The sequence below is a fragment of the Zootoca vivipara genome, chromosome 1 (assembly GCF_963506605.1).
Source record: "Zootoca vivipara chromosome 1, rZooViv1.1, whole genome shotgun sequence".
Classification (NCBI taxonomy): domain Eukaryota; kingdom Metazoa; phylum Chordata; class Lepidosauria; order Squamata; family Lacertidae; genus Zootoca; species Zootoca vivipara.
The window spans coordinates 109041295-109051769 of NC_083276.1; the positions used below are offsets into that span (position 1 = coordinate 109041295).

Genomic DNA, 10475 nt, shown 5'->3' on the forward strand with positions numbered 1-10475 from the left:
TAAGCCAGGCTTCCTTGACTTCGGCCCTCCAGATGTTTTTGGCCTACAACTCCCATGATCCCTAGCTAGCAGGACCAGTGGTCAAGGGTGATGGGAATTGTAGTCTCAAAACATCTGGAGGGCTGAGGTTGAGGAAGCCTGATCTAAGCCTTTCACCACACTAATTCGCCTCATTTGTCAAAGTTCTGGACCCAAACAGCAAAGCACGCCTAATTCCACTCAAGTCATAGAATCAACAGAACTGGGAGGGACCTCAAAGGTCCTCCTATCCAACACACAGCCAATTCAGGAAAGCCACCGCTACAATGTTCTTGAAGCGTGACCGCCTGCCTCTGCTGAAAAACCACAAACATAAGAGAGTCTACCACCTTCTGAAGCATTCTGTGCAGATACCCTTATTATCAGGAACCTCTTGCTAATGTTTAGTCAAAACCCAGACAGTCCTCACCAACTACACAATATTCCCCTGCTGGATCAGAACAACACCCATCTAGTCCAGCATCCCATTTCCAATATCTCACCTTTGACAATGTATTCCACAAGTGTCGTTGTAAGTGCCTGTTCCAGAATGGGGGTGGGAATGGGGAAGATGCCCTCAATGGATGCCCTTGCCATGGTCACCACATCCCATTTTCTTGACCTCTTCCTCTGAACCCAGCCTGCCTCTGCTGCTCTGAAGGAGAGTGTAAAGAAGTGGAGGCTGCTCCTCATTGGTCCTCATTGACCAGCTTTTGCTGGGCTAGCAGACCCACTAGAAAAATCAAACCAGGGCACATTTAAGCAGGTCTTGCAAGATCACAGTTATGACATTCTACATAAAGAGGTGTGGGTTTTTTTTGGGGGGGGGATGCTTTAGGAGGTGTGTCCTCACTCAAAAGATAAACATATTTACCAAGAGCTGATTAACACAAGACCATTTCCCCATCTTCTATGCCCAGTAATACGAATTCTGACTGACAGCAGCTCTCCAAGGTCTCAGGCAAAAGCTTTGGTGAGCTTTGTCACCACTTTGGCAGGAATTGGATCTGAATCCTTAGCTGTACAAGGTTCATATGCACCCAAACTTTAGGTGCCCTGACCATAAATATCTCAAAAACTTTTTAATACAGTGCAAAAAATGTGCTAACAAACTGCTAAGCGTCATTTACTACAGATTGGCATGGGAGATTGTATATAGATTGACCAGCATGTTTTCTTCCATCAGCCAGTATCATAAATCTGAGGCCGAACTTCCTCCCCTCAGAGTGTAGAGGTAGCCCTGATTGCTGGGAAAGGGGCTTTTCAGATGAGGAATTACACCCAAGCAGACAGTCAAGGCCTGCCAAAAATACTGGGCAGGTCAAGCAAGCCTCACCTTCCATCAAAACTCCTGCCAAACATGCCAGCATCCCACCACAAAGGTTGTTCCAATGCCTACCATGCACACGCACACACACACACACACACAACCTTTCTGAATCAATGAGGGGAGCTGCAAGATGCAACTTTTCCACAAGAACCAACCCAGCGTCACATATTTTGCCTACACCGAAAAGCAATTTTTTGTTTGTTTGTGCTGCAGTATCCAAGACAGGGAAGCCTCTTTCCATCCAGCACAATGCATGAGTAATCAGGACAGTGGACTGCCTTGGTCCCATGAGCCCAAGCAAGAGAAGGCGTCCCAGCAGGCCACTTAACAGCTGTGACAGCATGTCTGTTTCCTCGCTTACTGCCACCAAACACTGCCTGGTTCTGCATCGTTCTCAGGCTTCAGGGGCATTAATCCACTATGAAAATTTGTGTGCTATCATCATCAATTTTTTTATCCTACCCTTCCTCCAATTAGCTTAGGGGGGCACTCATTCTCATACCTAAAGGAGCGTCTCCACCCCCATCGTTCTGCCCGGACACTGAGGTCCAGCACTGAGGGCCTTCTGGTGGTTCCCTCGTTGCGAGAAGTTGCAGGGAACCAGGCAGAGGGCCTTCTCGGTGGTGGCGCCCGCCCTGTGGAACACCCTCCCATCAGATGTCAAAGAGAAAAACAGCTACCAGATTTTTAGAAGACATCTGAAGGCAGCCCTGTTTAGGGAGGCTTTTGATGTTTAATAGATTATTTTATTTCATTTTTATGTTGGAAGCCGCCCAGAGTGGCTGGGGAAACCCAGCCAGATGGGCGGAGTATAAATAATAAATTATTATTATTATTATTATTATTATTATTATTATTATTATTATTATTATTATTATTTCCTCGTTTATGCTCTCGACAGCCATGTGAGATAGGTTAGCTTGAAATACAGTGACTAGTCTTAGGCTGATTGACATCTGGTGCCCTTTTAAAATGTGTTGTGGAAGTGGGGGGTATTATTGGGTTGCTTTTGTTTCTGATATTGTGATTTTATGTTGTGAACTGCCCCGAGAGCTATGGGCATATTTAATAAATTTAACAAATTTAATAAATAATAAGAATACAGTAGTCCAATGAGCTTTGTGGCTATGTAGGAACTAGAACTAAAAAATAAAAAAATAAATCACTATCAGTCTTCCTACTCCAGTGATAGGGAATCTGTGGCCCTCAATATGTTGCTGGACTCTAATTTCATCAGCCCCAGTCAGCATGCCCAGTGATGAGGCTTGATGGGAATTGTAGTCCAGAAGCATCTGAATAGCCACCATTTTCTTATCCTTGTCCTACTCCAACATTCTATCAACTATACAAAACTGACAGTCATGTTTATGTCTCTCCCACACTGTATTGCACCAATGTTACAGAGGTGGGCACAAATGCTCTGGAAGTTTTGGGCTTGTGGGGAGGGAAGAGGGAAAAATTCATTTACTTTGACATATGAAGTTTGCATTGACTCTTCTTGAAACAAGCACCTGAACAAAGCAAGCTGTTCTCACAGGAATCCCAGGCCTCCTGATACTCCAAGAAGTGGGGCACAGATACAGAAGAAATAGAACAACAGTTTGTTGCTTTCTTAAATTACTCTGGTATGTGCAAAATTACTCTGGTATGTGCAGGCATCCCCAAACTGTGGCCCTCCACATGTTTTGGCCTACAACTCCCATGATCCCTAGCTACCAGTACCAGTGGTCGGGGAGGATGGGAATTGTAGTCCAAAACATCTGGAGGGCCGAAGTTTGGGGATGCCTGGACTAGAGGAATGAATCCAGATGCTTAGATGAACCTACAGCAACAATGTTCAGATGGATCTATAAATACAATGGTCTGGTCACAGAAATAACTTGGGCCTGCATTTCCATTTGGTGTTGACCTCTTTCAGGCACTAAAGTAGTATGTGGGGAATGGGAGGTTTGTAGGAGGCATGTGCCCTGTCCCTGGCCCCACTGTTTTTGCCATGCATGCACTGCTCCAACCTTTCTGCCACACTAAAAAATAATGTGGCTCTTCTCGGGCTTTAATCTGGGTTTTGACAGTGAGATTTGTCAAGGCCACTGCCAGACCACAAGGCCACCAACTTTACCCATGGGACTGCCAAGCCCGTGGGAGCACTGATGTGCCAAAAAAAGCATCTGTACATCCACAGACATCAGTGCATCCTTACAGTACACAAGGAGTTTCTCCCCAAAGCTGAAATCGGGAAGGATGACCACCTGCATGGTGATCCATGTGTACATACACTGCTCTGTGCATGGAACCAGGAACAGCACTAAATTAATATTGAATCTTCTACTGCTAGGTTACTTAAAAGGGCAGAAATATCAGGTGACTCCTGAACAAAGACGCTAGAACACTTATGCATCAGTGAGTTGTTTCCTGAACCTCTCTGAAAAAGCAATGCTCCTTTAGGGATGCCACACCTGCATTTATGAACATAACCCCCTGAGAACTCTGAAAAGAATGAAATGCTTGGAATTCATAAAAAAAATGAAAGGCAAAAAAAATGAAAGGCACAAATACAGGATGGGGGACACCTGGCTTGAGAGCAGTACATGTGAAAAGGATCTAGGAGTCTTGGTAGACCACAAACTTGACATGAGTCAACAGTATGATGCAGCACCTAAAAAAGCCAATGCTATTCTGGGCTGCATCAATAGGAGTATAGCATCTAGATCAAGGGAAGTAATAATACCACTGTATTCCGCTCTGGTCAGACCTCACCTGGAGTACTGTATCCAGTTTTGGGCATCACAGTTCAAGAAGGATACTGACAAGCTGGAACGTGTCCAGAGGAGGCCAACCAAAATGGTCAAAGGCCTGGAAACGATGCCTTATGAGGAACAGCTTAGGGAGCTTGGTATGTTTAGCCTGGAGAAGAGAAGGTTAAGGGGTGATATGATAGCCATGTTCAAATATATAAAAGGATGTCATATAGAAGAGGGTGAAAGGTTGTTTCCTGCTGCTCCAGAGAATCGGACACGGAGCAATGGATTCAAGCTACAAGAAAGAAGATTCCACCTAAACATTAGGAAGAACTTCCTGACAGTGAGAGCTGCTTGACAGTGGAATTTGCTGCCAAGGAGTGTGGTGGAGTCTCCTTCTTTGGAGGTCTTTAAGCGGAGGCTTGACAGCCATCTGTCAGGAATGCTTTGATGGTGTTTCCTGCTTGGCAGGGGGTTGGACTGGATGGCCCTTGTGGTCTCTTCCAACTCTATGATTCTATGATTTAAGATCTTAGAGAGCCACAAGAGATTAAGATAGGTCCTCTTGGATCAGACCAAAGGCCCATGTTGTCCAGCATCCTGTTCTTACAGGGGCCAACCAAATTGCTGTGGGGGAAACCCACAAGCTGGACATGAAGGCAACAACATTTTTTGTGTCTGCATTCCCCAGTAAGTGTCTCCAGGAAGTAGTATGGCTAGTAGCCTTTGATAAACCACTTTGAAGTTTTATTCCTGTAAACCACCTGGAGGTTTTATTACATGGGATAAAGAATGAGTGAACAAGGAGACAGTTGAATCCTCATAATCAAGGGTGGGGAACCTGTGGCATCCCTAGATGTTGCTGCACTCCAGCTTCCATCAGCCCATCTAGCATGGCCGGTGGTCAGGGAAGATGGGAGTTTTACTCCATCAAATCGGGGGGTGGGGTGGTGGTAATCAGGTCCTGTACCCTTGTTCAAAATGGCCTAGACTCGTTGTACTTGCAGTGGTCACCATGAATGGTGGCTGGTTAGCTTTTGGCTCTTTGGGGAAATCAAGAAAGGCCTCGCAGAACTTTTTTTTAAAAAAAACAAACCAAAACATAATTTTATTTAATTCCTTCCTTCCTTCCTTCCTTCCTTCCTTCCTTCCTTCCTTCCTTCCTTCCTTCCTTCCTTCCCCACCCATCCGGGTTTTCCGAGCCATTCTGGACAGGTCCAAACAGAATATTTTATTATTATTATTATTATTATTATTATTATTATTATTATTATTATTTAAAATGTGATAAAACATCAAACATTAAAAACTTCCCCAAACAGGGCTGCCTTCAGATGTCTTCTAAAAGTCAGATAGTTGTTTATTTCATTGCCATCTGATGGGAGGGCATTCCACAGGGCGGGCGCCACTACCAGGAAGGCCCTCTACTTCTTTGAATCCTATATTTAATAAAGATCAGCTGGTTACAATTCTTTGGCTTAGCAAATTGACTTTGATGGTTGTGTTATATATTAAACTTGCTATCCCAGGCATACACATTTAGGAGAAAGTTCCATGGGAACCAATGAAACTTATTCTATGCATGTATAGGAATTACATCACACTGTTGTGCTGGTGTAAATGAATCAGCTTAATTGGCAAGTCATTTTTTTAAAAGAAGACAAATGGTAATCAGGTAACTTACCCCCTCCACTTATAGATGTGAAAGAATAGCAATGATGAAAAGGACTTCATTGTGGATATGAAAAGAAACAGCAATGATTTACTATTTTCATTTTTAAAAAGTGATATAAATGATATGAACAAGTGAGATCTCACTGTCACAAGCCAGAACACCCCCTTAATATCTTCATATAGGCTAAAGAAGCCTAATCGTTCTGCAAGATAAAGCAGTATGAACGCAGCCAATCTTTCTAGAACCCAGATGCAAGCTAGCAGAATTTAATGAGTCAGTGTGCTGACTGAATAAATTCTCCTTCCCCCCACTCCAGGATGTGTAACCGTAGCTAGCTTAAAAATAATAATAATTAAGCAGCATACTTGAGCTTGGTTGCACAGACGTTTTACAGATAAGCAGTTCTATTAAGGGACTTCTGCCCCGCTTCTTGTTTTTTTTAATATATATTTATATGGTCTGATTGAACAGTGCCTTGTTGCTGTCCATGGTACTGAACAATGCCTCGGAGCTTCAGGGTACAGTCCCTCCAATGTATCATGCAGCCTCATTAAGTGGTAACACTCCAGCAAAATGAGTCTGTTTGCTTGAAATTCTGTCCACAAGGCGACTGCATCAGTATTGTGCTCTTCACAACCCAAGGCCTGCTCTGCTGCAACCCAATACTGAGATTCTCCCCCCCTCAAAAACAACAACCCAAAACCATAATTGGTAATTGAATCCTATTAAGGGATCAATATTTCACCCCCACCTCCCAGACTCTTGGAATAGACTTTAGCATATTATTTGAACCCTTTTGGCTACACAAATCCATCAACTGCAAACACCATCAAAGGTACTCTCTCTCTGGATATCTGCAGAGCAGTCACTGGGTACAGTCTTGTCTGCAGTACACACACCCCTATATGTATATTATGGGGATATAAATACACAGAGGTAGGAAATGACTGCTAGCCAAGTACATTTTCTTGATTTTTTTTACCATGAATTAATATTACAAAGAAACACACACACACACAGAGGCACATGCTCAAATGCAGACACAAAGCAGCTGCCTTATGAAAGAAGCACGTTTTTTACACATTTGGAGTCCCAGGCAATGCAAAGATCCACAAACTGCAGTAAAACTGCCACACTGAATAGCCATTCCCAGCAATATTCTCCCGCAACACCTCGAAGGAAATGGATTTTTCTTTCATAGCTTAATCAGTCAAATCAACAGTAATTCCCCCATGGAGAGAGATGTTTGTTAAGCAAGCCCTGTTGTATTATTTATTTGTTTGCAGGGTGTTTCAAGGCTGGAAAAGGACTAGCAAGAAACACACAGTGCTTTTTCAAGCAAAAAAAACAGATCACAATTTTCCTTTCTTAGCAATTTCTCCTCTGCGTCCTAGTGCATTGCTGATAGTCATTGGTACTGGAGGGTGGGGGTTGAGAATCCCTCAGCATAGTTACCAGTAAATCATGCATTTTTTTTAAAAATTACCCAAGTAGATGCAGCAAAAGGTCATAATCCAACTTCCATGCCCCCATGAAGCATTAAGCTGAAGCAGGAAGCCCACTAGCTTGTTCAGGCCAGTAGACTCTCTCCTACACTTGACCTAGACTGCCTTACATAATGTGGAACCAGCGCGGTATCCTGAATGTCATCCCTCACAGGAGTAGCAAGTGCTGGCAGCAGGCGGGCTGGTAGTTTGCATGAAGATCACGGAGCCTCTCTCTCTCTCTCTCTCTCTCTCTCTCTCTCTCTCTCTCTCTCTCTCTCTCTCTCTCTCTCTCTCTCTCTCTCCCCAACCCCCCTGAAAACTGGGCTGCTCAAAGAGAAGAGGGACGATTAGCTCAGAAAAGCCGGTGTCATTCTTCCCCTGGAACGAATGACCGGGATAGATGAGAGGCAGGCAGCAAAATCTGCATTTGTCCTTACAGCCAACCTCACACATTCCCTGTCGTATTGTCTCGAGGACTGCATAGCTGCAGCTCATGTGAGCCAGAGAGAGGCAAGTGAGGAAAGGATATGATGCTTGCCTGTGTTTTCTCAGTGTGGTGAGTAGAAGGCAGAGACAGAGGAACGGAAGGTCAGAATCTTAAATGCTTTCGTTCAGTAAATCGTGCTCAGTGTGCATGTCGCAGTTGTGTCACTATAGGAGTATTTATGTGCGGATACCGTCACTCATGGACCATTTGACATGTTGAGCTGAATGCAGTTGATTGATTTGTATTTTTTGCCCATGCAAAGCATGTGTAAAACCGACTCTAAAGAGGGGTGGTCTTTTTTTTTTGGTAATTATTCCTGTTCATGGGGATTCCTGCCTTTAATTGTTTTCTGGAGATGAGCACCTGAGAATTCCCTAGATTGCAACTGTGTTTAGAATATATTAGCGCTTTCTCTGGAAGAGAGGCAAAAGGAACTAAACAGAAATGGGCACTTGGCTTGCAAGAGTTGTCAAAGACCTATACAGAATTCTATCACTGGGTAATAGCGAGGATTGTTTGAAATAATGTATATGATTTGAATTCCTCCTCCAATTTACTTGACAAGTGTGTAAATAAGTAGGAATGCCAAAAAAAGAAAAGAAAACCCAAGCAAATGCAACCTTCTTTAACAACAACAGGAAAAGAGGAAATGTTGTCAACATGGTTATTGAACTTTACTATACGGCTTTGTTCTGTTTTGGGTTGCTAACGTGTAAAGGTGAGCCAGGTGATAAATAATGTAATCCTGTAATAATGACCTTCCTGGAACAGACCAAAGGTCTCTCTAGTCCAATACTCTGCTTTCAGCAGTAGCTAGAGAGACATCCCCACTGCTGTCAGCATTGTTGGGATACTGCCTCTGAATAAGGAGGCTCCATTTCTAGTGAGTATAGTTAGTAATCATGAATGGATCCTTCTTCCATACCCTTTTAAAAGCCTTGCATTCTATTCTAACCGCTGTGCAAGGAAACACTTTTGGAGGGTGCCCAAAACATATCAGTTAGTTTGGTGGTTTGATCCTGAGTTCTAGTGCTTTGAAGAAGAAAAAAATGGGGGCAGAATAATCTGCATGTGTGCACACACTCTCCATATCAAAAATCAATTTATAAATCTGATTTGTCCCCAGATTAGTCATTTTTACCTAACCTAAAAAATCCTCCTCCTCATCAGCTTTTCTTCCAATGCTCCAATAAATTGTACTTACTATTTTATGTATGTTCCACATTCTAAAGGATGGGAATATATATATATATATATATATATATATATATATATATATATATATATACCGGTATATATATATATATATTGTGAGTGAGCGATGAAGATTGCACTTGGTGTTCTAATGTTGGGTGCACCATATATCTGCGTAATCTTAATAAATGCAAGTTGCTGTTATATTTTCAGTTCTTTCCCTAATATTTCAAACACTCAGGGCCTGGCATTCTCATTTAGCTTTTGACCTGACATCATGGCCCCAAAATCTGCTTCCTAGGTAGCTGCAATCAATGTAGATATCATTTGCCCTTAAGTCATAACCCACACCTATCATGTTGCCTCTGTTTCCTTCAACCTCCTCCTCAAAACTGACTTATCCCATGAAGCCCTTGACAGAATCTCTCAATTTTGTGTCATACCTGAGATGTAAGCTCATTGAGGGCAGGGGCTTGTCTTTTTGTCTGTCACTCTGTAAAGTGGCATGCACACTGATGACGCTGTCTAAACAAGCAACTAAACAAAGTGGCAAATATTAGGAGCATTGTAATTAGCTTGCTATTATTCCAATACACTTTTATTGCATCTCATCTGTCGTGCTGTTGCACTTTCACCTAGTTTGGAGATCTCCTTTCAAAGCTCTCTGGTGTCGTCTTGTTGGCATTTATCTGTCTCAGGAGACAATGGAGTGTGCATCTGGAGGGGAAGTCAAAACCGATGTGTTAGCAGCAATGAAGTGACCTCCCCAGGGTGCAAGCCAGGGCAGTGTGTATGAAGGTCCTGATCGGGATGTATTTGAGTGTCTGCTATGGACCAGAACAATCCCTACTTTAATTCCTCAGCATTTGCCACAGCCCAGTCAGAAAGCCAATTTCTAACAGTATATGCTTGTATGTTCAATCCTCCTCTTTGGAAGAACTAATGTCGTTCGGTTGCGATTTCCCCACAATAAAACTTACGTCTTTACTTCATTAATGTGCCAGTGGATTAAAAACTTCTCTGACTAAGCATAATCAAATGCTCTGTAGGTCACAGACTATTGGCAAGTAGATACATTTTGGCTTCTGGTAAGAGAAATTGCAGCACCACTAAAGACTTAGGAAAGTTGCCTCTTTGGTGCTGCTGTTTAGCCACCCTGGCATCCAGGCACGTCCAAGGGGTGGGATAGCCAGGTACACTTGCCCAGGCCTTGGAGGGCTAAGTTGGCCATGGAGGACTCTGCCAGGGGCCTCTCAGCCAAGTGGGGACTTAATGGGCTATCCCAGGGCCTCAGACAAGCTCTGCACAGACCTGCTGGCACCTGTCTAATAATGAAGGCAACACCCACCCACCCACCCACCCACACCTGCATGCATGCACACCTGTTTACTTTGCACAGCAACAAGTTATAAAAACATGAGGTTGGAGCTTGAGAGTGATGCATTCCTGCCAGATTCATAACCTTTGCAGAGCAGTCGAATCCTTCACTGAGTGGGGATGAAGTCACTACTAAATTCTGCTGTGAAAGCAGAACAAAATTCTGAGC

General features: G+C 43.3%; 1 protein-coding gene across 1 annotated transcript in view; it reads right to left on the reverse strand.

Annotated features, from left to right (window-relative positions):
* LOC118093592 (sodium channel protein type 1 subunit alpha) overlaps positions 1 to 7376 on the reverse strand; it is a 113658-nt gene extending 106282 nt beyond the window's left edge. Inside the window, exon 1 of the mRNA XM_035133030.1 lies at positions 7248 to 7376. The gene's annotated coding sequence lies outside the window, so the exon portion shown is untranslated. The remainder of the gene's footprint in view (positions 1 to 7247) is intronic.
* Positions 7377 to 10475: the final 3099 nt, after the last annotated feature.